The sequence below is a fragment of the Rhinoderma darwinii genome, unplaced genomic scaffold (genome assembly GCF_050947455.1).
Source record: "Rhinoderma darwinii isolate aRhiDar2 unplaced genomic scaffold, aRhiDar2.hap1 Scaffold_4501, whole genome shotgun sequence".
In the NCBI taxonomy this organism is placed as follows: Eukaryota; Metazoa; Chordata; class Amphibia; order Anura; family Rhinodermatidae; genus Rhinoderma; species Rhinoderma darwinii.
In genome coordinates, this window is record NW_027463937.1 from 21603 (window position 1) to 47886 (window position 26284).

At 44.7% G+C, this 26284-nt stretch overlaps 7 non-coding genes across 7 annotated transcripts; all 7 read right to left on the bottom strand.

Moving 5' to 3' along the window:
* Positions 1-902: 902 nt before the first annotated feature.
* Positions 903-1093, bottom strand: LOC142716434 (U2 spliceosomal RNA). Its single transcript, XR_012871657.1, has one exon. It is a non-coding gene; the product is annotated as a U2 spliceosomal RNA (small nuclear RNA).
* A 1350-nt stretch (positions 1094-2443) lies between these two features.
* Positions 2444-2634, bottom strand: LOC142716435 (U2 spliceosomal RNA). Its single transcript, XR_012871658.1, has one exon. It is a non-coding gene; the product is annotated as a U2 spliceosomal RNA (small nuclear RNA).
* Positions 2635-3972: 1338 nt separating this feature from the next.
* Positions 3973-4163, bottom strand: LOC142716436 (U2 spliceosomal RNA). The gene has a single exon (XR_012871659.1). It is a non-coding gene; the product is annotated as a U2 spliceosomal RNA (small nuclear RNA).
* Positions 4164-5493: 1330 nt separating this feature from the next.
* On the bottom strand, positions 5494-5681 carry LOC142716457 (U2 spliceosomal RNA). Its single transcript, XR_012871677.1, has one exon. It is a non-coding gene; the product is annotated as a U2 spliceosomal RNA (small nuclear RNA).
* Positions 5682-11980: 6299 nt separating this feature from the next.
* LOC142716461 (U2 spliceosomal RNA) lies at positions 11981-12177 on the bottom strand. The gene has a single exon (XR_012871679.1). It is a non-coding gene; the product is annotated as a U2 spliceosomal RNA (small nuclear RNA).
* Positions 12178-18872: 6695 nt separating this feature from the next.
* Positions 18873-19064, bottom strand: LOC142716456 (U2 spliceosomal RNA). The gene has a single exon (XR_012871676.1). It is a non-coding gene; the product is annotated as a U2 spliceosomal RNA (small nuclear RNA).
* A 6878-nt stretch (positions 19065-25942) lies between these two features.
* LOC142716463 (U2 spliceosomal RNA) lies at positions 25943-26142 on the bottom strand. Its single transcript, XR_012871681.1, has one exon. It is a non-coding gene; the product is annotated as a U2 spliceosomal RNA (small nuclear RNA).
* Between the last annotated feature and the right edge of the window lie 142 nt (positions 26143-26284).

A 26284-nucleotide genomic window follows, 5' to 3' on the forward strand; every position in this document is an offset into this window, starting at 1 on the left:
CTGGCTCTGGAATCCTGAGGGCTCCACTATGACACGTGCAAAGTTCCGTCTGAACTTTATATAAGACGGTGCGGCTCAGTCAGTCACTCAGTGTTGCCTGAGAGGGCAACACTGCAACAGCCGGCCGCCAGGCTGTCTTTTTTTTGCACATTTATTTGCCTCCAGGAGGCCACAAGAGGGAGACAAGGGACTGCAAAATGGAAAATAGGCATCCACCAACTTTACAGACAACTTCTCTTTGCTCCTACAACCTCCATCCTTGCACAGTTTGTTATTCTTCCAGGTAACATAGTAACAAATCCAAATTGCTGCTCTCTTTGTAGGCAAGCAAGGGTTTGTTGCAACTGCAATTCTTACTTCTTCTTGGAAATGTAGGGACGACAGTACATTCCATCACATCCATCTAGTGTACACAGGTAGGTCCATTGTGGCGGGCGGGCTGCTTTAATGGCTGTTTGCTGTTCCCCCTACTCCACTCCACTATTTGACTGTGGTGCTGCATCAATCAATCAGTGGCTGGCTCAGGTGCAGCTCTTTAACCTACCTAAAAGGGAGGGCGGAGAGAAGACAAGGAAGGTGAATGAGCTGTTCCAATGTGAAATGCCAGAAACACAGAAGACACACACACACACACACACACACACACACACACACACACACACACACACACACACACACACACACACACACACACACACACACACACACACACAACAAGAGGTGGCAATGTATTAATTAATTGCATTTAATAAATGAGCTCATTATCACACATGACTGTACAAATGCATTGTCCAACAGGTGTTGAAATAATGGGATTAAAAGGGGAGATCCCATCAGAAAGACAAAAACAATAGCAAACACAAATAGCACTTTTGGAATCTGATTTTAGTCAACACATAAGGGAAGGGTGCACCGGTCCTGGAAATACTGCAATACCAGGTCAATGCGTGGAGTGGACAGAGCAAGCTCTATTTCCATCTCCCTGTTCTAAAAATCCATTTAATATATGGTCCCCAGATAGGGGACGTATCAGATATTAAACTGATAAGAACAGATACTACACTTGATCTTAGCCAAAAGGCCGAGAAGCGATAACCCGAGCGGCCCTTGCCTTGCCCGAGCCTGTCCCATACTGCTGTTCACCCCTTGCAGCGATTGATTCAGCCTACTCCTAGGCAATTCCATGGGGCCCTGCAGGCTCACACACATTTACAGCTACTAAGCGGGAGGGAGGTGAATAAAGGCCGGAGAGGAAGCTACACAGGATTTGCTTCTTTTGCTTGCACCACAATGCAGTGCTGAAAGAGGAGGAATCTACATAAAAACGCCTTCCTGGCAACGCCCAAATGCCCTCCTGCCATGCAGATAAACACTGGCAGCGGCAGCAAGTGCATGCCCACAGCCACCCCTTGTTCCTTCACACCTTGTATCAGCTGTAATCCAGTCCAGTCCAGTCCAGTGCTGCCTGCTGAGCAGCACTGACCAACACTGCCTGGGCCCAGGCTTTTATCTCTGAGGCAGGCCCCATTATGATGTCAGAAAGCTGGCTCTGGAATCCTGAGGGCTCCACTATGACACGTGCAAAGTTCCGTCTGAACTTTATATAAGACGGTGCGGCTCAGTCAGTCACTCAGTGTTGCCTGAGAGGGCAACACTGCAACAGCCGGCCGCCAGGCTGTCTTTTTTTTGCACATTTATTTGCCTCCAGGAGGCCACAAGAGGGAGACAAGGGACTGCAAAATGGAAAATAGGCATCCACCAACTTTACAGACAACTTCTCTTTGCTCCTACAACCTCCATCCTTGCACAGTTTGTTATTCTTCCAGGTAACATAGTAACAAATCCAAATTGCTGCTCTCTTTGTAGGCAAGCAAGGGTTTGTTGCAACTGCAATTCTTACTTCTTCTTGGAAATGTAGGGACGACAGTACATTCCATCACATCCATCTAGTGTACACAGGTAGGTCCATTGTGGCGGGCGGGCTGCTTTAATGGCTGTTTGCTGTTCCCCCTACTCCACTCCACTATTTGACTGTGGTGCTGCATCAATCAATCAGTGGCTGGCTCAGGTGCAGCTCTTTAACCTACCTAAAAGGGAGGGCGGAGAGAAGACAAGGAAGGTGAATGAGCTGTTCCAATGTGAAATGCCGGAAACACAGAAACACAGAAGACACACACACACACACACACACACACACACACACACACACACACACACACACACACACACACACACACACACACACACACACACAACAAGAGGTGGCAATGTATTAATTAATTGCATTTAATAAATGAGCTCATTATCACACATGACTTTACAAATGCATTGTCCAACAGGTGTTGAAATAATGGGATTAAAAGGGGAGATCCCATCAGAAAGACAAAAACAATAGCAAACACAAATAGCACTTTTGGAATCTGATTTTAGTCAACACATAAGGGAAGGGTGCACCGGTCCTGGAAATACTGCAATACCAGGTCAATGCGTGGAGTGGACAGAGCAAGCTCTATTTCCATCTCCCTGTTCTAAAAATCCATTTAATATATGGTCCCCAGATAGGGGACGTATCAGATATTAAACTGATAAGAACAGATACTACACTTGATCTTAGCCAAAAGGCCGAGAAGCGATAACCCGAGCGGCCCTTGCCTTGCCCGAGCCTGTCCCATACTGCTGTTCACCCCTTGCAGCGATTGATTCAGCCTACTCCTAGGCAATTCCATGGGGCCCTGCAGGCTCACACACATTTACAGCTACTAAGCGGGAGGGAGGTGAATAAAGGCCGGAGAGGAAGCTACACAGGATTTGCTTCTTTTGCTTGCACCACAATGCAGTGCTGAAAGAGGAGGAATCTACATAAAAACGCCTTCCTGGCAACGCCCAAATGCCCTCCTGCCATGCAGATAAACACTGGCAGCGGCAGCAAGTGCATGCCCACAGCCACCCCTTGTTCCTTCACACCTTGTATCAGCTGTAATCCAGTCCAGTCCAGTCCAGTGCTGCCTGCTGAGCAGCACTGACCAACACTGCCTGGGCCCAGGCTTTTATCTCTGAGGCAGGCCCCATTATGATGTCAGAAAGCTGGCTCTGGAATCCTGAGGGCTCCACTATGACACGTGCAAAGTTCCGTCTGAACTTTATATAAGACGGTGCGGCTCAGTCAGTCACTCAGTGTTGCCTGAGAGGGCAACACTGCAACAGCCGGCCGCCAGGCTGTCTTTTTTTTGCACATTTATTTGCCTCCAGGAGGCCACAAGAGGGAGACAAGGGACTGCAAAATGGAAAATAGGCATCCACCAACTTTACAGACAACTTCTCTTTGCTCCTACAACCTCCATCCTTGCACAGTTTGTTATTCTTCCAGGTAACATAGTAACAAATCCAAATTGCTGCTCTCTTTGTAGGCAAGCAAGGGTTTGTTGCAACTGCAATTCTTACTTCTTCTTGGAAATGTAGGGACGACAGTACATTCCATCACATCCATCTAGTGTACACAGGTAGGTCCATTGTGGCGGGCGGGCTGCTTTAATGGCTGTTTGCTGTTCCCCCTACTCCACTCCACTATTTGACTGTGGTGCTGCATCAATCAATCAGTGGCTGGCTCAGGTGCAGCTCTTTAACCTACCTAAAAGGGAGGGCGGAGAGAAGACAAGGAAGGTGAATGAGCTGTTCCAATGTGAAATGCCGGAAACACAGAAACACAGAAGACACACACACACACACACACACACACACACACACACACACACACACACACACACACACACACACACACACACAACAAGAGGTGGCAATGTATTAATTAATTGCATTTAATAAATGAGCTCATTATCACACATGACTGTACAAATGCATTGTCCAACAGGTGTTGAAATAATGGGATTAAAAGGGGAGATCCCATCAGAAAGACAAAAACAATAGCAAACACAAATAGCACTTTTGGAATCTGATTTTAGTCAACACATAAGGGAAGGGTGCACCGGTCCTGGAAATACTGCAATACCAGGTCAATGCGTGGAGTGGACAGAGCAAGCTCTATTTCCATCTCCCTGTTCTAAAAATCCATTTAATATATGGTCCCCAGATAGGGGACGTATCAGATATTAAACTGATAAGAACAGATACTACACTTGATCTTAGCCAAAAGGCCGAGAAGCGATAACCCGAGCGGCCCTTGCCTTGCCCGAGCCTGTCCCATACTGCTGTTCACCCCTTGCAGCGATTGATTCAGCCTACTCCTAGGCAATTCCATGGGGCCCTGCAGGCTCACACACATTTACAGCTACTAAGCGGGAGGGAGGTGAATAAAGGCCGGAGAGGAAGCTACACAGGATTTGCTTCTTTTGCTTGCACCACAATGCAGTGCTGAAAGAGGAGGAATCTACATAAAAACGCCTTCCTGGCAACGCCCAAATGCCCTCCTGCCATGCAGATAAACACTGGCAGCGGCAGCAAGTGCATGCCCACAGCCACCCCTTGTTCCTTCACACCTTGTATCAGCTGTAATCCAGTCCAGTCCAGTCCAGTGCTGCCTGCTGAGCAGCACTGACCAACACTGCCTGGGCCCAGGCTTTTATCTCTGAGGCAGGCCCCATTATGATGTCAGAAAGCTGGCTCTGGAATCCTGAGGGCTCCACTATGACACGTGCAAAGTTCCGTCTGAACTTTATATAAGACGGTGCGGCTCAGTCAGTCACTCAGTGTTGCCTGAGAGGGCAACACTGCAACAGCCGGCCGCCAGGCTGTCTTTTTTTTGCACATTTATTTGCCTCCAGGAGGCCACAAGAGGGAGACAAGGGACTGCAAAATGGAAAATAGGCATCCACCAACTTTACAGACAACTTCTCTTTGCTCCTACAACCTCCATCCTTGCACAGTTTGTTATTCTTCCAGGTAACATAGTAACAAATCCAAATTGCTGCTCTCTTTGTAGGCAAGCAAGGGTTTGTTGCAACTGCAATTCTTACTTCTTCTTGGAAATGTAGGGACGACAGTACATTCCATCACATCCATCTAGTGTACACAGGTAGGTCCATTGTGGCGGGCGGGCTGCTTTAATGGCTGTTTGCTGTTCCCCCTACTCCACTCCACTATTTGACTGTGGTGCTGCATCAATCAATCAGTGGCTGGCTCAGGTGCAGCTCTTTAACCTACCTAAAAGGGAGGGCGGAGAGAAGACAAGGAAGGTGAATGAGCTGTTCCAATGTGAAATGCCGGAAACACAGAAACACAGAAGACACACACACACACACACACACACACACACACACACACACACACACACACACACACACACACACAACAAGAGGTGGCAATGTATTAATTAATTGCATTTAATAAATGAGCTCATTATCACACATGACTGTACAAATGCATTGTCCAACAGGTGTTGAAATAATGGGATTAAAAGGGGAGATCCCATCAGAAAGACAAAAACAATAGCAAACACAAATAGCACTTTTGGAATCTGATTTTAGTCAACACATAAGGGAAGGGTGCACCGGTCCTGGAAATACTGCAATACCAGGTCAATGCGTGGAGTGGACAGAGCAAGCTCTATTTCCATCTCCCTGTTCTAAAAATCCATTTAATATATGGTCCCCAGATAGGGGACGTATCAGATATTAAACTGATAAGAACAGATTTTTTTTTTTTTTTTTTTTTTTTTTTAAAACCATTTCAGTTAGTTATAAGCAACTTATAATGTTTCTCAAAACTTGAAAATCAAAACCACGTTGCTTCAAACTTAGCATCATTCTGGTTTGTTCATTATTCATAATCAATTCACATAAACAATCACAAAAAAAACAGAACAATATTACCTACATCGTATCAGGAATTTCCATTTTTTGAACTTCCATATCCCCTCTGAATCTAAGCCACCACCATGCTGTCTATCCCACAAATATATGACGTAAAGTCTAGACAAAATCATCCTAATACACTCATTTACAGGCACTAATTTCCTTTTAAACACTAACAAGTTTCTCACATCCCACAAACTTTCCATCACACATGCCATAATTAACCACATAATTCTATCTTTCATACGACTACTTGCACCCATTCCAAACATTGCTACTTTCCAATTAACGAATTTTACCCCCGCCAGTTCTTTACACAAACCACCCACCCCTTTCCATACTTCATACGAATAGTCACAATCCCACAACATATGTCTCACACTCTCACTTGCTCCACATCCATCCCTCGGGCAAACCTCAGACCTAATAAGATCCCTTCTTTTCTGCACTTGCCTAACAGGTAGGATATTATGCAGCGACATCCACACAATATCACGCTGTCTGTTTGACAGACCACTCACCTTCAATTTACTCCATACACTCTGCACTTCATTAGACCTCAAACCTGCAATTTCACATGGAATTTCATTCGCACGTATTCTCTTCATCACCGCATTCTTATTTTTAAAACCACTCATTGGCACAGCAAGCAAGTCATTTTTCCTCACAAAAACCTCAATCCTCATATACCACACTGGACACTTGAAAGCCACAGGCACACTTGCATCTCTCTTTACCCAATTCAGACCATACAACATCCAACCAGCCAAGTATCTAATCATGAAACCAGTCTTGTTATTCCTCTGCACTAACACAGACACCACTTTGATATAATGCAAACCCAAAAATAACTCAACATTTGGGAAATCTAAACCACCATTCACACACATCTTATACACATACTCTCTCTTCAATTTTTCCATTCTACTCCCCCAAAAAAAGGTAAAAATCATCTTTTCCGTCTTCTTAATTTTATGGGTAGCAAAAGGGAAAACAACTGCACAAAAAAGTAAAATTGGTAATATAACAGCTTTAACTATCAGAATTTTTCCCGTCAGTGTCAAACTTCTCAGGCTCCAAAAGTTCAGCTTTCGTTCTATTCTCATACCACATTCATCCCAACTTTCAGTCCCTCTCAGATCCTCATTAAATTGCACACCCAATATTTTAATAGCACCCATCTCACACTTAACCCCATCCATTCTCACACACCTGTCACCAAAACACTTAAAGCTACATTTACCCCAATTCACTTTAAACGCAGACGCACTACAAAACAAACTCAACAACAATCTCGCTCTATTTATCTCCGCCTCCCTTTCACTAACAATCACCACATCGTCCATATAACCCAACACTTTCACAAATTTCCCATTACTCCCAGGGATTAATAACCCACTGATAAATTTTTCCCTTCTAACCATACACAACAATACTTCAATCACACTAATGAACAGGACAGGGGACATAGGGCAACCCTGCCTGACACCTGACCTTATCCCCACTTTTCCACTCAGAAACCCATTTACGAGAAACTCACTTGTTACGTTCCTATACAAACCTTTCACTGCATACACAAACTTTCTCGGAAAACCCATTTTAAACAGCACTTTAAACATAAACTCATGCGACACCCTATCAAATGCCTTTTCAAAATCCACAGATAGGACCATACATTTCTGCTTTCTATCCATACAGTCCCCAATCATATCCCTTAGTAACAACAAATTATCAGTCATACTTCTACCAGGCACTGCACACACTTGATCTTCATTCACCACTTCACCAACAACCTCACGCATCCTATTGGCCAATACTTTACTAAAACACTTATAATCAGAAGCCAACAAAGTAATTGGCCTCCAGTTTGCCAAGTTTTTCTTCTCACCTTTTTTATATATCAGCACAACCACACCTTCTTTCATAGATTCGCTCAGCACACCATGCTTCCACATATACTGACATACCGCAAGCAAATCCCCACCCATTATATCCCACATCCTCACATATAATTCAATTGGAATCCCATCCTTCCCAGGTGTTTTATTTTTATTTGCACTCATCACCACATTTCTCACTTCATCCATGGTAATATCACCACACAGAGACTCACGATCTTCCTCTCCAAGTTTATTTTCCAACCCATTCAAAACCTCATTCATCAAATCCTTATCATACCACTTCTCTCCATACAACTGGGTATAAAAACCTTCAACTTCACTCATCACATCCTTTCCAGAAACACACTCACCCCTATCATTCAATAATTCATCCATATCATCCTTTTTACCACATATTTTTTTGAAAAAGAATCGTGTGCATTTTTCGTCTTTGTCTAAGTTTTCCACTTTTGATGTATATATAATTTTTTTCCCTTTTTCCTCTAGTAAACGGCTACTTTCACTCCTTGCGTCCCTCATCAAATCACTCACATCCACCCCTAGCTCGCTAAGTTTTCTTAACCATTCTATTCTAACATTCAACTCATTATATTGGTTTCTTAGCATAGCTGCTTTTTTATAGCCCCATTTTTTAAAAAATTTTTTACATTCATTCTTCATCCAGTCCCACCACTCCAACACATTCCCAAAAAATTCCTGCCGCAATTTCCATCCTTTATAAGCATATATAAAAGCCTTCACAATTCTTTCATCCTCTAACAAACTTACATTTAGCTTCCATACGCCTGCACCACGCACTAAACGAGCATCCCCTTCAAAGGTTGCACACATACACACATGGTCAGAAAAGGTCACATCACGCTGCTGCAAACTTATACACCCCACATTTTTTGAGAAGAGCACCCGATCTATCCTTGATGTTACCCCTCCTCTATCAGATCTATAAGTGTCGGGTGGTGGCTTTCCCAAATGAACCTCAGCAGCATCTATAAAAGAAAAATCTTTGATTATTTGGTACAACTTTTTACCAGATACATCCATTTTTTCCCCCTCCGTCACACAGTTAAAGTCCCCAACCCAAATCGTGGGAATTCTCCCTGGCAAAAAAAAAGACAATTTCTCTAGGAGCTCTAATCTTTCTTCTTTTTTTGTTGCTCCATATATATTAATTACCCTTACCCTCCATCCTCTGACATTAATCTCTGCCAAAATACACCTCCCCACCTCCACCACAGTATAGCTCTCTAACTTTAAATTCCTATTCCCTAGCAAAATTCCTACACCATCATTTTTATTCATAGAGGAACCAGACCATATACATTGGCCATGTGGCCACTCCTGCTCAGGCACAGGTTCTGCTATTCCACATTCCTGCAAAGCATAAATATCAGCTCCTATATTTTTTAAAAAATCAAGGACTGCAGCCCTCCTGGGCTTAGATTTAATTTGTCGCACATTTAAGGATACGACATTACATAGAGTTTTGGTGGCCATACTTTGATTTTAGCAACCAAATATCCACAAACTGTCCATTTATATCTCAGCCTTTGCCTTCTGGAGGCGGGCAATTTAAGGTAAAGAGATGAGTCCCTTGACCTTCTTCCAGAAAAGGCTGATCCAAAGATATCATTGATGAAGGATATTCAGCATCTCTTCCAGGGGTAACCGGAGGTGACGCAGTCAACCTGGCCCTCTTGGCTCCCATGTCCAGAATCTCATCAGCAGGTCTGGTAACTGTAGTGAAGTCCCCTTGCTCTCCAAATTCCTCTGGGAACACCTCATCCAGACACCAAGAGACATCAGGATTCACAGGCACATCATCCTCAATTTCACCCTCACCCTGCAGCCCAGTCTGGACATCAGTTGGGTGAGGGAGATCTTCCTCGACAGGGGCTGCCTCCATACCTGCCCCTTCCTCCACTTGTACTTCTGCTAAAGTTGCAACTCCAGAGGCATGATGGACAATAGTTGCCTCATTTGCATATCCCATCAGCCCCGCCATCCCAGGCATCTCAGACACTCTGATTCTGGCTGCATCTGCATATGATTTTTTCCGCAGAGGGCAGTCTTTGAAGGCGTGACCTTCCACCTCACACAGGTTACAGACAATGCGATTAACACATTCCTTTGCTGCATGCCCCTCCTGATTGCACTTGGAGCACCTGCCCGTTTTCTGACACCCTTCTTTTGTATGGCCAAAAACCTTGCAGTTTCTACAAAATGGTGGACACCTGGGAAAGAACAAATATCCCCTATCTCTTCCAATGGAGAAATTTGAAGGAGGGAAATGAAAACCTCCTGGTTCCTCAATGCTTTGGCGAAAACGGACACGAAATTTGTATTTCCCGGTCCATAGCAATTCAGAGTTCAAGATTTTGTTTTCATACTTGACATATGCACAATGCCTGGACAAAAAGGCCACAATATCCTGCAGTGGTACATGTGCATTATACAAAAAAACCACCAAGAAGACTTCTCCTTCATCATAGAGTAAAACAAAAGAGAGTCCAGCAAGCTCAGGGTTATTAATATTTTCCATCAAGTTGAAATGCAGATTATGGCAAGCAGGTAAATCCATCAAGATCAAAGTATAATGACCAACCTTGTGCTCCTGCAGACAGAGAATCTTCGTCCGTTCCACCTTCAAAATTCCAAAAACGACATTGCGTACCAAATATCGCATATCCAGGGTTTTCTCCAATCCAGCATCCACTTCAATACGAATTCCATATTTGACCCGGGTTTCCCCGGCCTTAGCATGGCGCACAATTACGCCCATTGTCGATCGCCTTCCTGCCACTGGCTGTCTCCCTATAGCAACAAGCAGCTTAAGCCCCAAAGGGCGATGCTGCAGGGCCGAGAGTTCAGCACTGGACGCCTCTGGTTAGCCACTTGAGCTTAGCCAAAAGGCCGAGAAGCGATAACCCGAGCGGCCCTTGCCTTGCCCGAGCCTGTCCCATACTGCTGTTCACCCCTTGCAGCGATTGATTCAGCCTACTCCTAGGCAATTCCATGGGGCCCTGCAGGCTCACACACATTTACAGCTACTAAGCGGGAGGGAGGTGAATAAAGGCCGGAGAGGAAGCTACACAGGATTTGCTTCTTTTGCTTGCACCACAATGCAGTGCTGAAAGAGGAGGAATCTACATAAAAACGCCTTCCTGGCAACGCCCAAATGCCCTCCTGCCATGCAGATAAACACTGGCAGCGGCAGCAAGTGCATGCCCACAGCCACCCCTTGTTCCTTCACACCTTGTATCAGCTGTAATCCAGTCCAGTCCAGTCCAGTGCTGCCTGCTGAGCAGCACTGACCAACACTGCCTGGGCCCAGGCTTTTATCTCTGAGGCAGGCCCCATTATGATGTCAGAAAGCTGGCTCTGGAATCCTGAGGGCTCCACTATGACACGTGCAAAGTTCCGTCTGAACTTTATATAAGACGGTGCGGCTCAGTCAGTCACTCAGTGTTGCCTGAGAGGGCAACACTGCAACAGCCGGCCGCCAGGCTGTCTTTTTTTTGCACATTTATTTGCCTCCAGGAGGCCACAAGAGGGAGACAAGGGACTGCAAAATGGAAAATAGGCATCCACCAACTTTACAGACAACTTCTCTTTGCTCCTACAACCTCCATCCTTGCACAGTTTGTTATTCTTCCAGGTAACATAGTAACAAATCCAAATTGCTGCTCTCTTTGTAGGCAAGCAAGGGTTTGTTGCAACTGCAATTCTTACTTCTTCTTGGAAATGTAGGGACGACAGTACATTCCATCACATCCATCTAGTGTACACAGGTAGGTCCATTGTGGCGGGCGGGCTGCTTTAATGGCTGTTTGCTGTTCCCCCTACTCCACTCCACTATTTGACTGTGGTGCTGCATCAATCAATCAGTGGCTGGCTCAGGTGCAGCTCTTTAACCTACCTAAAAGGGAGGGCGGAGAGAAGACAAGGAAGGTGAATGAGCTGTTCCAATGTGAAATGCCGGAAACACAGAAACACAGAAGACACACACACACACACACACACACACACACACACACACACACACACACACACACACACACACACACACACACACACACACACACAACAAGAGGTGGCAATGTATTAATTAATTGCATTTAATAAATGAGCTCATTATCACACATGACTGTACAAATGCATTGTCCAACAGGTGTTGAAATAATGGGATTAAAAGGGGAGATCCCATCAGAAAGACAAAAACAATAGCAAACACAAATAGCACTTTTGGAATCTGATTTTAGTCAACACATAAGGGAAGGGTGCACCGGTCCTGGAAATACTGCAATACCAGGTCAATGCGTGGAGTGGACAGAGCAAGCTCTATTTCCATCTCCCTGTTCTAAAAATCCATTTAATATATGGTCCCCAGATAGGGGACGTATCAGATATTAAACTGATAAGAACAGATTTTTTTTTTCAGTTGGCTACCCCCTCGCGGGGGTGTCAATGATTTATTTATAAAAATTTCAATTTTACAATAAAACACATTTTAGTTACACAGATACATACAAATAATTTTTACATTGTAACAATAGTAAAATCAAATTTTCATAAAATTTATGTAGAGGGACATGGGGCAAATCTTTATTTATTTGGAGTTCCAGTCAGTCACAAACCATTTATTTAGAAGGGTGGCATTCCTTTTTTTGTCTAATAAAAAATAAATATACATCTCACTAAAACAAAGACCTAAAACATCATCAACCGATAAAACGTCGTGCTTAAAAAGGAGGATGTTCCTGGCCTTCCATAGAGCTTCTTTGGCGCAGTTCATCGTCTTCCATGCAATTATCTTCTGACTCGCGGTTGGGCATCCAAAAAGTCCATATAAAATATCTTCATAGTTTAAGTCCTTTAGGTCTGCCATCTTCACCAAAAGAGGGAATATTTTTTTCCAAAATTGTTTTGCAAAGTCACATGTCCAAAAAATATGTCTTATAGTTTCCTCGGCCTGGCAGCCTTCCCTCGGGCAGACGGCAGACCTCGCGAATCCTCTTCTGTACTGGAATGCCCGGCATGGAAGACATTGATGAACGCAGCTCCAGGCCAGGTCCATCTGTGCATTAAAAAGATAAAACACATTAATCATTTTGAAAATAAAAGCACATCGTTGCGTATTAAAATTCTCTACATTGCTGACCGTCTCGCTCTCTCTCAGGTCTTTTATTAGTTTTTTGCTATTCTTAAGTTCATTCACGGTCTTCCCTTTTAAATTGAAGAGAGCCACTATTTTTTCTAAAATTACGTAGTTTGCTGGTAATTTAAAAGCGTATGGTGAGGATAAAATTATGTTAAACCAACCAAACCTCCGCATAAAAAACCCAGTATTAAAACGTAAAAAGTAAGACCAATAGTGCTCTTTAAAAAGGGAATTAAAACAGAAACTAAAGAACTTAATTAAAAGAAACCTATTAAAATCAGGAAAATCTTTGCCACCCTTTGGTTTGGACTTTATTACCGTTTCTCGTTTCAATTTCTCCATCCTGGAACTCCAAAAGAAGGTAAAACATGCTTTTGTTATTTTTCGTAATAAAACTGTTGGGGGAGGGAACACCATGCTTGTATATAAAAGAAGGGGTAAAATGACCATTTTTATGATTAAAATTTTTCCCTCCATGGTGAGTTTCCTCATATTCCACATACAAATTTTATTGTTTACCTTCTGCGCCACCATGTCCCAACTTATAAAACCATTGTCGTGCTCACTGAAGGAGATACCTAAAACTTTAATAGTATCTGACACAGGAACGGGTACGTCTCTAAAAACCATGCTTCCTATTCTTAAAATATTACTTTTGCTGAAATTTATTCTAAAACCGGAAGCACAGCAATAAAACTCAATTTGTTTTAGGGCTTTCTGAAGCGAGAGGGTGTCCCTACAAAGTATCGCCACATCATCCATGTACCCCACTGCTTTAGCCTCTATGCCGCCTCCCCCTGGCAGGGGGACTCCACGTATTTGTTTATCACGGCGTATTGCGCATAGCAGAGGCTCTAGTGCACATATGAAAAGCAGTGGGGACAAGGGACACCCCTGCTTCACCCCAGAGTTTAAAAGAACGTCCTGTGTCTTAAAACCATTTACTAAAATTTTGCTTGTGCAATCTTTATAAAAGGCTTTAATAGATAGTAAAAAACCTTCAGGTATACCCATCCGCTCTAAAACCTTAAAAAGATAAAAGTGCGATACTCGGTCGAAAGCTTTTTGAAAATCTATGGATAAAATGGCTAATTTTCCGTTTCTAGATTTTGTGTCTTCAATCGCATCTTTTATTAAATTAATATTATCCCAGATGCTGCGGCCTGGCACCCCACACACCTGGTTAGAGTGTATGATGTGGGGTACTATGGCTTTTAAACGGTTTGCACATAGTTTTGCCATTATTTTGTAGTCACTATTCAGAAGGGTTATTGGTCTCCAATTCTCTAAAACTGCGATGTCACCTTTTTTGTATAGCAAGGAGACCTCACCCTTCCGCCAGGACTTAGGCAGCATCTTGGAATGAAAGACTTCGGTAAAAAGGTTTAAGAGATCATCTTTTAAAATATCATAAAATTTGACATAAAACTCGCTGGGTATACCGTCCGGGCCAGGAACTTTACCTGCTTTAAAACTCTTCACTGTCTCTAAAATCTCCTGCTCCGACAGTTCCTGCAATAAAAAATTCTGGGAGACAGGGTCTAAAACAGTGGTAATCTCCTTCAGCGAGTCACGCATAAAATCACGATCCACAGTTTTCACATTAAAAAGGTCAGTATAAAACTCATGAACTTTACTTAAAAGACCCTGTACATCCGACACCCCATCAATATTTTTAAGAATAGCTTTTTTATTGTTCATTTTCTTAAAAAAGTACCTGGAGCAGGTCTCGTTCTCTTCCACGTGTTGTATCCTAGAACGAAAAATAATTTCTTTGCCTTTCTGCTCCAGGCACTGAGCTATCTCTTTTTTTAAGTTGGTGATGTCGTCTTTTACATCTATCTCATGCTCTCTCATCTTGTACAGGGTCTGTAGGCGGGTGTTGAGGATTTTAAAAAAAGCTTGCTTCTCTCTGGCTTTTGCCACACTTTTTTTAATAAAAAATTCTTTTATTTTTCTTTTCATTTTCTCCCACCATTCAGTGATGGGAGCCCGTGTGTCTCTCACCCGCCTACTCTCTTTGTAAAATTCAATAAAATCTGTAAAAACCTGTGGATCATCTAAAAGGGAAACATTTAACTTCCAGGACTTTTTACTAATAACGTTATTAAAATCACGCTTTACATAAAATGATAAAAGCTTGTGATCAGAAAACACATTGGTTAAAACTTCACATTTAAAAGGCAGTAGATTCTCATTACAAAATATAAAATCTATCCTGGAGCTACAGGTGGCGTTGCTCCAGGTAACGCCGGCTTCCTCTGGACTGCTCCTGTTACATTCTTTATAAACGTCTTTTAACTTAAAATCACCCACCATATCTTTGAGCAGTCCAGAGGTCTTGTCATAGTTTCTGCTTGTAGCGCTGGTAAGCCGGCGTTCCCCTCTCAGGATACAATTAAAATCACCTGCGAGGATAAAAGGCTCAGTCGTGTTAATAAAAAGAGGTAAAATCGCTAACATTTCTGCTCTTTCATTTTTGTCTGGTGAGCCGTAAAAATTTAAAAACTGCCATTTCACACCGTCAATAAAAGCCTTAACCAATAAAATACGTCCTGGAAGAATCTCTTGGATAAAATCGATTAAAACGTTTCCCTTAAAAAGAATGGCGACCCCTGCTGATCTGGACTCGTTAGATCCAGACCAGACTGATGGACCATACTTCCAATCCTCTTGGTATTTATGGTACTTCATCGTATGGGGAATGCCGCACTCCTGCAGGAAAAAAACAGAGGCTGCCAGGCCAGCTAAAAAGCTGAAGAGAGCAACCCTTCTAACTTTGGACTTGGCGCCCCTCACGTTGAGGGAGATTCCCTTTACTTCAGACATTGTGGAGATTAAAATAACGTCTTGATTTTAAAATAATAAATATTCGTGGAACTTAAAATCAGACATTTCCTCCACCAGCATTACCAGAATTCTCGTTTGCGCTCATATCCCCACCCTCGTCCGAATCGCCTGCAAAGAGGGACGAAAAGGGAGAGGAACTACCTTCACTGAGAGCCGTGCCAGCAACTCTTATCTCGTACAAGGGGAGCCCACTCTCGCTTAGCGTCACCTGGGTCTCCACTGGGTGACCACGTAGGTCCATTTCGGGTGGGTCCCCCAAGGGCCCCGCCTCTCCCCCCAGGCTCTGTTGACGCCGTCTTAGAGGGGGAGGTTGCGCACACGGCGGGGTGTCCGGTATCTGGGAGGGAACAGTGCCCACCCTCCTCACCAGGTCAGGCGAGGAGGTGGTCCTAGGAGGAGCCTCACTTTTCTTCACGTATGTGTCCATCTGCTCCTCCCCTGATTCCCTCCTACCAGCACGCTCCTGTTTTCCCTTTTTTCGGGGACCCACCGCTACCCAGTTCTCCTGCTCGGAGTCAGACTCCTGAGACCCAGGTACAGGAGCAGGCCCGGCACCCACTGGACAACCAGCCCTCTGGGATGCCACAGTATCATTGGTGGCCTGCTCCTTTTCCGCCTTCCGCTTAGCTTGCCTTTTGTCATTGGCGCTGGGCTCCTTCCTTTCCTCAGAGGTTGCTGGCTGCGAGGCACCTGCTTTGGCTCCATTACTCCGCACCACTGAAGCCCAGGTGCCTCGCTGCTCCTTCGCGGCCCCGGCATGCTCCTCTCCCCGGGGGTGGGACTGGTCCGCTGGTGGAGCACGTGGGGGCGCCTCGGGTTGCTCATTTTCTTCGCCTCGGTACCTATGGGGACAAGAATAGTACAAATGACCAGTTTTTTGGCAAAAATTACATTTTTTCTCTTGTGAGCACTCTCTCATATTGTGCTCTTTGCTTCCACAGTTTCTACAGGTGACATCGCAGTTAAAACTGGTATGTCCATAAGTACCGCAGGCCCTGCAGAAGTTTGGCATCCCTGAAAAATAGAGGTCGCCATTCACATTTCCAATTTTAAAACGAGCCGGTGGTAATCTCGTTTCCTGGGTGGAGGGGTCCTTTATCAATGTTACTAAAAACTTCCACTTGACGGTCCACACTCCACACTCGTTCATAACTCTCCCCAACAGTTTGACATTCTTGAAGTAGGCAGCTAAGAATGCTGCCACTTCCATATCCTTCACATATGGGGAGTACATTTTAATCACCACGAGTTTCGTAATTTCGAAGGCATGTTCTACTACCTGGACTCCCGCTACCACGAGTTCACCTTTTCTCCTCTCAGCTCGGTCCATGGCATCACGGAGGATTCCTTCTCCCATAAAGGTGACGTCGAAAATTCCTCGTTTCGGGTAGTCCTGGATAGCCAGAATCTCATTCTTGTGGACCGCCAGTAGTTCTTCCAAGATCTTGTGGACCAAGAACTTTACGCCACGTGGACCGCCTCCACCCTCTGCCACGATAAATCGGGCAGAGTTCCTTAGCCGGGCATACACCGGCACCGCATCAGGCTCGCCTGCCATTTCCGTGGCCAGGCCGAACCGCACAGCAATTGCTGCGCCCTATGGGGTCCTGAGACTTACCAAAGGGCTGGGGGGGGATCGCAACTCGTTGCTCAGGACTAAGCCTCTCTCCCAAATAGCAGCACGGGGGTGAAGTCCAGGCGAACCTGGACGATCCCCCGAGGCCGAGAGAGAGGGTACCTGAGCACCTTCTGACTAAAAACCTCCTGTATAAATACACTTGGTCTTAGCCAAAAGGCCGAGAAGCGATAACCCGAGCGGCCCTTGCCTTGCCCGAGCCTGTCCCATACTGCTGTTCACCCCTTGCAGCGATTGATTCAGCCTACTCCTAGGCAATTCCATGGGGCCCTGCAGGCTCACACACATTTACAGCTACTAAGCGGGAGGGAGGTGAATAAAGGCCGGAGAGGAAGCTACACAGGATTTGCTTCTTTTGCTTGCACCACAATGCAGTGCTGAAAGAGGAGGAATCTACATAAAAACGCCTTCCTGGCAACGCCCAAATGCCCTCCTGCCATGCAGATAAACACTGGCAGCGGCAGCAAGTGCATGCCCACAGCCACCCCTTGTTCCTTCACACCTTGTATCAGCTGTAATCCAGTCCAGTCCAGTCCAGTGCTGCCTGCTGAGCAGCACTGACCAACACTGCCTGGGCCCAGGCTTTTATCTCTGAGGCAGGCCCCATTATGATGTCAGAAAGCTGGCTCTGGAATCCTGAGGGCTCCACTATGACACGTGCAAAGTTCCGTCTGAACTTTATATAAGACGGTGCGGCTCAGTCAGTCACTCAGTGTTGCCTGAGAGGGCAACACTGCAACAGCCGGCCGCCAGGCTGTCTTTTTTTTGCACATTTATTTGCCTCCAGGAGGCCACAAGAGGGAGACAAGGGACTGCAAAATGGAAAATAGGCATCCACCAACTTTACAGACAACTTCTCTTTGCTCCTACAACCTCCATCCTTGCACAGTTTGTTATTCTTCCAGGTAACATAGTAACAAATCCAAATTGCTGCTCTCTTTGTAGGCAAGCAAGGGTTTGTTGCAACTGCAATTCTTACTTCTTCTTGGAAATGTAGGGACGACAGTACATTCCATCACATCCATCTAGTGTACACAGGTAGGTCCATTGTGGCGGGCGGGCTGCTTTAATGGCTGTTTGCTGTTCCCCCTACTCCACTCCACTATTTGACTGTGGTGCTGCATCAATCAATCAGTGGCTGGCTCAGGTGCAGCTCTTTAACCTACCTAAAAGGGAGGGCGGAGAGAAGACAAGGAAGGTGAATGAGCTGTTCCAATGTGAAATGCCGGAAACACAGAAACACAGAAGACACACACACACACACACACACACACACACACACACACACACACACACACACACACACACACACACACACACACACACACACAACAAGAGGTGGCAATGTATTAATTAATTGCATTTAATAAATGAGCTCATTATCACACATGACTGTACAAATGCATTGTCCAACAGGTGTTGAAATAATGGGATTAAAAGGGGAGATCCCATCAGAAAGACAAAAACAATAGCAAACACAAATAGCACTTTTGGAATCTGATTTTAGTCAACACATAAGGGAAGGGTGCACCGGTCCTGGAAATACTGCAATACCAGGTCAATGCGTGGAGTGGACAGAGCAAGCTCTATTTCCATCTCCCTGTTCTAAAAATCCATTTAATATATGGTCCCCAGATAGGGGACGTATCAGATATTAAACTGATAAGAACAGATAAGGTTTCAACAAAGTTTTTTATTGGCAAAAATAATATATTTTACAGACTTTTTTTTTAAAATTGAAACCACAAGATAAAATCAACAGCATAATACATGAATATTCATACATTTAAATGAATACAAAAGTAATAATAATAAGACCATTAATACAGATGTTATAATAAAAGTACAGAACAATAGCAGGATAAAATTTATACAGGGCATAAAAGACATAAAAGAATAAAACCATTTTTATTTACAATGTTATGGTATTCCACATTTGCAAACACCACATGGATGTTGCTTCTTTTACCCCTAGCTGCTTTTTGTCCCTAAGATAATAAATATACATTTCACTTAGGGCATATTTCACACAATTTTTAACGTCAATAAAATCATGTTTAAAAAGCAGAATGTTCCTAACCTTCCAGATGGCATTCTTAAAACAGTTTAAAATGATCCAACAGACCATTTGCTGTTTAAAACTTGGGCAGTTAAAAAGACCATAAAACACGTATTCAAATTTAAGATCTTTAAGACCGCAGGCCCATTTCAGCAATGGGCCTACCTTCCTCCAAACCTCCTGTGCATATGGGCAGTTCCAAAACAGGTGCATTACCGTCTCGTCGTCACCACACCTGTCTCTCGGGCACTTGGCTCTCGCCACCAGTCCTCGCCTATGCTGGAATTCACGAGTAGGGAGGCACCGGTGAACGATTGCCCAGGCAAGGTCCTTGTGCACATTTGCCATAAATTTCCCGAAAACGTTCCGCCACACCACCTTGGACCTTGCCTGTGAGAAATTTGAAACTGCCAGTGTATCCTCCTGCCGCCTACAGGAGAGTGACACTTTTTTCTGGTCCCCCAATATGTCAGGCTCCAATTCTTGGAGACCTAGGAGCCTGACAGTTTTTTCGAGCACCGCATATTGTTTTGGGGGACACAGAAGCACAGGAGAATTCAAAGGGACACGAAACCATCGTTTAAAAATCATGCCCGTAGCGTACTTTAAAAAGTAGCTAAAAATACCATCAGAATTATACATTTTAAAACAGAAGCAAAAGTATTTAATGTAAAAGAAGTTAAAAAGGTTAGGAACATCTCTCCCGCCATTGTCCTTACATCTGTACATAAAATCACGTTTTAGTTTTTCCATTTTGGAACCCCATAAAAACATAAAACAGATCCTGGTCACTTTTTTAATATATAAAATTGTTGGAGGGAAAACCATAGCTACATAAAGCATTATGGGTAATAAAACAGATTTAATTATTAAAACTTTTCCCTCCATGGTGAGATTTCTCAAATTCCACATTAAAACCTTTTTTTCCATTTTGGCAATTACTGAATCCCAATTGGGTCTCCCATCGTTTTCTTGATTAAAAACAATTCCTAAAATTTTTATCTGATCCTGCTGCATGTTAACTCCTGGTGTCACAGAGGAATCCCATACACCAGTATAAAAACAGTCACACTTATCAACGTTTAATTTAAAACCAGAGGCTTCACAAAAAAAGCCGGTGTTCCTCAATGCCCGTCTCATAGAAGCGGCGTCTGGGCATAGGACGGTGGCGTCATCCATATAGCCTAGGATTTTTACCTGGTTCCCCCTTCCTCCAGGTATGGGCACGCCTCTGATGACTTTATCATCTCTTATTAGGGTGAACAGAGGTTCTATGGCACAAATAAAAAGGAGCGGAGACAACGGGCACCCCTGTTTCACCCCTGATAAAAGAGGAACACCTTTAGTTAAAAATCCGTTGATAGAAATTTGGCTAAAACAGGATCGATATAAAAGCTTAATACGTGTTAAAATAATTTCAGGAACAGCCATCTTTTTAAGAACCATAAAAAGATATTCATGGGAGACCCGGTCAAAAGCCTTCTCGAAATCTAAGGATAAAATAGCAAGGCTTTGACCCCTTTCTTTAAAATACCAAATGATGTCACGTAAAATATTCAGGGACTCAGTAATTGACCTCCCAGGTACCCCACATACCTGGTTTGGATGGATTAATTTATGAATAAAAGGTTTAAAACGGATTGTTATTAGTTTAGCTAAAATTTTACAATCAACGTTTAAAAGAGTAATAGGGCGCCAGTTTTTTAACTGGTCCCTCTCACCTTTTTTAAAAATTAAGGACACAATCCCCCTCCTCCAGGAAGGGGGCAGCTCTTCAGTAATAAAAACTTCCTTATACAATAAAAACATGTCATTCTTTAAAATTTCCCAAAAAGCATGATAAAATTCGATGGGCAGACCATCTTCCCCAGGAGCTTTCCCATTAGAAAAACTTTTAAAAGCAAATAAAAGTTCCTCCAAGGTAATATTACGGGATAAAACTTCCTGGTCTAAAATATCTAGCTTGGCATCAAGGGAATTAAGAACATGTTCTAAAAAGGAAGGATCAATATTTTTCTTGTTAAAAAGAGATTGGTAGAAATTAAAAGCAGAATTTAAAATGCCGACCATAGTGGTTTCTCCTTCAAGGTTTAAAATGACATCTCGTTTATCCATTACCTTTTTGAAGAAGAACCGGGAACACTTCTCGCCATCCTCGAGGTGCTTTACATGTGAATTAAAAATTATTTGTTTCCCTTTCTCTTCTATGGCATGTTTTATTTCAGCTTTAAGATTTAAGATATCATCATCAACATCCATACCAATCTCCTTCAATTTAAAAAGTACATGTAAACGTTTATTAAGAACATAAAACCATTGTTTTTTCTCTTTTGCTTTCTTCTTACCTGCTCGAATAAAAAAAGCTCTGATTTTGGGTTTAATGCCCTCCCACCAGTGTAGCATAGGCTGACTGGGCGCTCTATGGGACTGCCAACACTGGTAGGTCCGCACAAACTCCTCTTTAATGATGGGGTCCTCCAGGAGTGTGGTGTTTAGTCTCCAGGGACCCCTACAAGCTTTTTGCTCTCCCTCTAGCTCCAGGTGCACTGAAAGGAGCTTGTGATCAGATAAAATATTTGTTAAAAGCAAACATTTTTTGGGAATAAAACTATTAGAAGTGAAAATAAAATCAATTCTGGAGCTCACTCTTCCATTGGACCAGGTGGGGCCTGGGTCCGCAGGCAAGAGTTCCCTCCAGCAATCTTTCAATTTAAAATCACCAATAAAATTCTTGAGCAGGTAAGAAGTACGGTCAATTTTTCGATTAAAATCCCCACCCTGCCGGTGTTCTCCATCTCGCACACAGTTAAAATCACCACCCACCAGCAGGGGGGTAGACCCAACACAAAACAATGGTAAAATCTCTAATAGTTCTGCCCTCTCCTGTTTGGTAGGAGGGGCATAAACGTTTAAAACACGAATTAAAATTCCATTAAAAAGCAAATGTATTAAAATAGCTCTGCCGGGCATGATTTCAGTCACTGTTTGGATGGAGATAAAACGACCTCGGCAGAGCAATCCAACCCCCGCAGAGCGACAGTCATTTCCACCAGACCAGACTGAGGGGCCTAGTTTCCAGTCCATCTTTAAATCTTGATATTCCAAGTCATTAGGGATTCCACATTCTTGAAGCAGGCAAAGGTCAAAGTCCACAGTCTCTAAAAATGAAAATAAAGCAGTCCTGCGGACAGGGCTCTTTAGGGACCTCACATTTAGTGAGGCGACTTTGATAGGAACCAACATAGTCTTAGTTGAGGTCAGGGTCCGAACCAGAAGAGTCGTATTCGGAGATCAGCTGCGAGTCTGGACCCCCTTTTTGAGGGGTCAATAAATCTTGGATGTTGGTAGGGTCAGAGCCAGATACGTGGGCGGCTCCAACCCCCACACTGCTCTCATCCGAACTCCGATAGGCAGCTTTCCTCCGAACTCCGGACTCCTCTTCCTCTCGCTGTCTCTTTGCAGAATGGCTCCTATCCATCTCCTCGAAGTCGCTCTCACCCATCTCTGGCCCCTGGCTGAAGATATCGCTGATGTCCTTCCTGGGCAGCTGCACAGGGGCCTGTGAGGTCCCATCACTCTTGGCAACCTTTGCCTGCTTACGGGGAGCCTTCATCGCAAGCCCCTCCACAACCGCAGTGGAGGAACTTTGCTCCGACCCCCCCGTTGACCGGAAATGGTCAAAACGAGGCTCCAATCCAGCATATTTTAGGGTTTTCTTAATGGAGCCCTCGTCTGACACAGAGTGTCTCCGCTCCATGCCCACACTCTTGGGACAGGCGTCAGGTCCTACTGCAGAACCTACGGAGCCACGACGCCTGTCGCTAACCACTGCCTCAACAGGGTCCACTGCAGGCGGAGCAGAGGACCTGTTTGCAGAGGTGCCGGTCAACTTATGTCCAGCAGAGTCAGAATTCCTCCTGCTCTGCCTGGACCCGGTGGAATCCCTATGGCCGTCCCTCGAGGCTGACATCGGTGGGCCCCCCGATGGAGCTGTGAAGGACTTTGGCCTGGACCCCTCAGTCGTCAATGCTCGTTTTGGGGCATTACCAGCGGCGTCTGCACATGTTGCAAACTGCCGCTCTGGCCCTGGTCTGGGTGGCCCAGATTTCGCTCTGCGGGGGCAGTCTTTAAAAGCATGCCCAGTCATGCCGCACAGATTGCACAACACCTCGGAACTGCATTTTGCCGCCACGTGTCCAACCTGGCCACACCTATTACACTGCACCACATGGGGCCGGTCACAATGTTCTCTGGTGTGGCCATATCTCAAGCAGTTCCGGCAGGCTATTGGCATCTGGGGGTAAAATAAGAATCCTCGATTCTTCCCAATGGCAAAGTTCTGGGGTGGGTGATGTAAGCCTCCAATGCCATTGGGATCCTGGCGGAACTTCACCCAATATTTCCTTTTGCCATTCCAGAAGCTCTGGGTGTTCAAGATTTTGTGTGAGAAGCGGACCTCCCTGCAGTAACGACTGAGGAAGGTTTCAATGTCACACTCTGAGACAAATGGACTGAACATGCACATCACGAGCGGGACTTCTTCCTCCCCGTAGAGGAATAAAAAGTTCAGTCCATTTAGCCGCTCCTCACTCTGGTCCGCATCAGATAGTCTCTTGTGCATATTCTCGCAGCATGCCGCGGCCGTAAAGGAGATGGTGTACCGACCGCGGCTTTCCTGGTCATTGAGACACAGGATGTCCGCCCGCTTGAGCCCCAGGAAGTCCAGCAGAATCACCTCCACAATGAAGCGAAGGTTCTTCCGCTGACGATGGCCTTCTTCCACCTCAATGCGGACGGACTGGCGCAACCGGGTGTCCCCGGATGCGAAACCAAATGTAAATGGCATTTTCAGTGCCTGGGGGCTAAGCCTGTCCCTTATAGCAGCAAGGGCTCAGATTCCACAATTAAGTGGAACCCTCCCCCAAGGCCAAGGATTAGGGTACCCCAGACACCTACGAAGCCCGATAAACGCCCTCGGAACGCTCTTAGGAAAACGCCTCAAGGTCGGTTGACCTTTTGGGTAAGGCGCGATCGCAACTCGTTGTCCGGGGGCTAAGCCCACTCCCCAAATAGCAGCAAGGGGGTGAAGTCTCTCTGTGAAAAGAGACGATCCCCCAAGGCCAAGGAGCAGGGTACCCCGGACACCTCCCAACAAAACCAGATGCAGAAATACTACACCTGATCTTGCCAAAAGGCCGAGAAGCGATAACCCGAGCGGCCCTTGCCTTGCCCGAGCCTGTCCCATACTGCTGTTCACCCCTTGCAGCGATTGATTCAGCCTACTCCTAGGCAATTCCATGGGGCCCTGCAGGCTCACACACATTTACAGCTACTAAGCGGGAGGGAGGTGAATAAAGGCCGGAGAGGAAGCTACACAGGATTTGCTTCTTTTGCTTGCACCACAATGCAGTGCTGAAAGAGGAGGAATCTACATAAAAACGCCTTCCTGGCAACGCCCAAATGCCCTCCTGCCATGCAGATAAACACTGGCAGCGGCAGCAAGTGCATGCCCACAGCCACCCCTTGTTCCTTCACACCTTGTATCAGCTGTAATCCAGTCCAGTCCAGTCCAGTGCTGCCTGCTGAGCAGCACTGACCAACACTGCCTGGGCCCAGGCTTTTATCTCTGAGGCAGGCCCCATTATGATGTCAGAAAGCTGGCTCTGGAATCCTGAGGGCTCCACTATGACACGTGCAAAGTTCCGTCTGAACTTTATATAAGACGGTGCGGCTCAGTCAGTCACTCAGTGTTGCCTGAGAGGGCAACACTGCAACAGCCGGCCGCCAGGCTGTCTTTTTTTTGCACATTTATTTGCCTCCAGGAGGCCACAAGAGGGAGACAAGGGACTGCAAAATGGAAAATAGGCATCCACCAACTTTACAGACAACTTCTCTTTGCTCCTACAACCTCCATCCTTGCACAGTTTGTTATTCTTCCAGGTAACATAGTAACAAATCCAAATTGCTGCTCTCTTTGTAGGCAAGCAAGGGTTTGTTGCAACTGCAATTCTTACTTCTTCTTGGAAATGTAGGGACGACAGTACATTCCATCACATCCATCTAGTGTACACAGGTAGGTCCATTGTGGCGGGCGGGCTGCTTTAATGGCTGTTTGCTGTTCCCCCTACTCCACTCCACTATTTGACTGTGGTGCTGCATCAATCAATCAGTGGCTGGCTCAGGTGCAGCTCTTTAACCTACCTAAAAGGGAGGGCGGAGAGAAGACAAGGAAGGTGAATGAGCTGTTCCAATGTGAAATGCCGGAAACACAGAAACACAGAAGACACACACACACACACACACACACACACACACACACACACACACACACACACACACACAACAAGAGGTGGCAATGTATTAATTAATTGCATTTAATAAATGAGCTCATTATCACACATGACTGTACAAATGCATTGTCCAACAGGTGTTGAAATAATGGGATTAAAAGGGGAGATCCCATCAGAAAGACAAAAACAATAGCAAACACAAATAGCACTTTTGGAATCTGATTTTAGTCAACACATAAGGGAAGGGTGCACCGGTCCTGGAAATACTGCAATACCAGGTCAATGCGTGGAGTGGACAGAGCAAGCTCTATTTCCATCTCCCTGTTCTAAAAATCCATTTAATATATGGTCCCCAGATAGGGGACGTATCAGATATTAAACTGATAAGAACAGATTTTTTTTTTTCAGTTGGCTACCCCCTCGCGGGGGTGTCAATGATTTATTTATAAAAATTTCAATTTTACAATAAAACACATTTTAGTTACACAGATACATACAAATAATTTTTACATTGTAACAATAGTAAAATCAAATTTTCATAAAATTTATGTAGAGGGACATGGGGCAAATCTTTATTTATTTG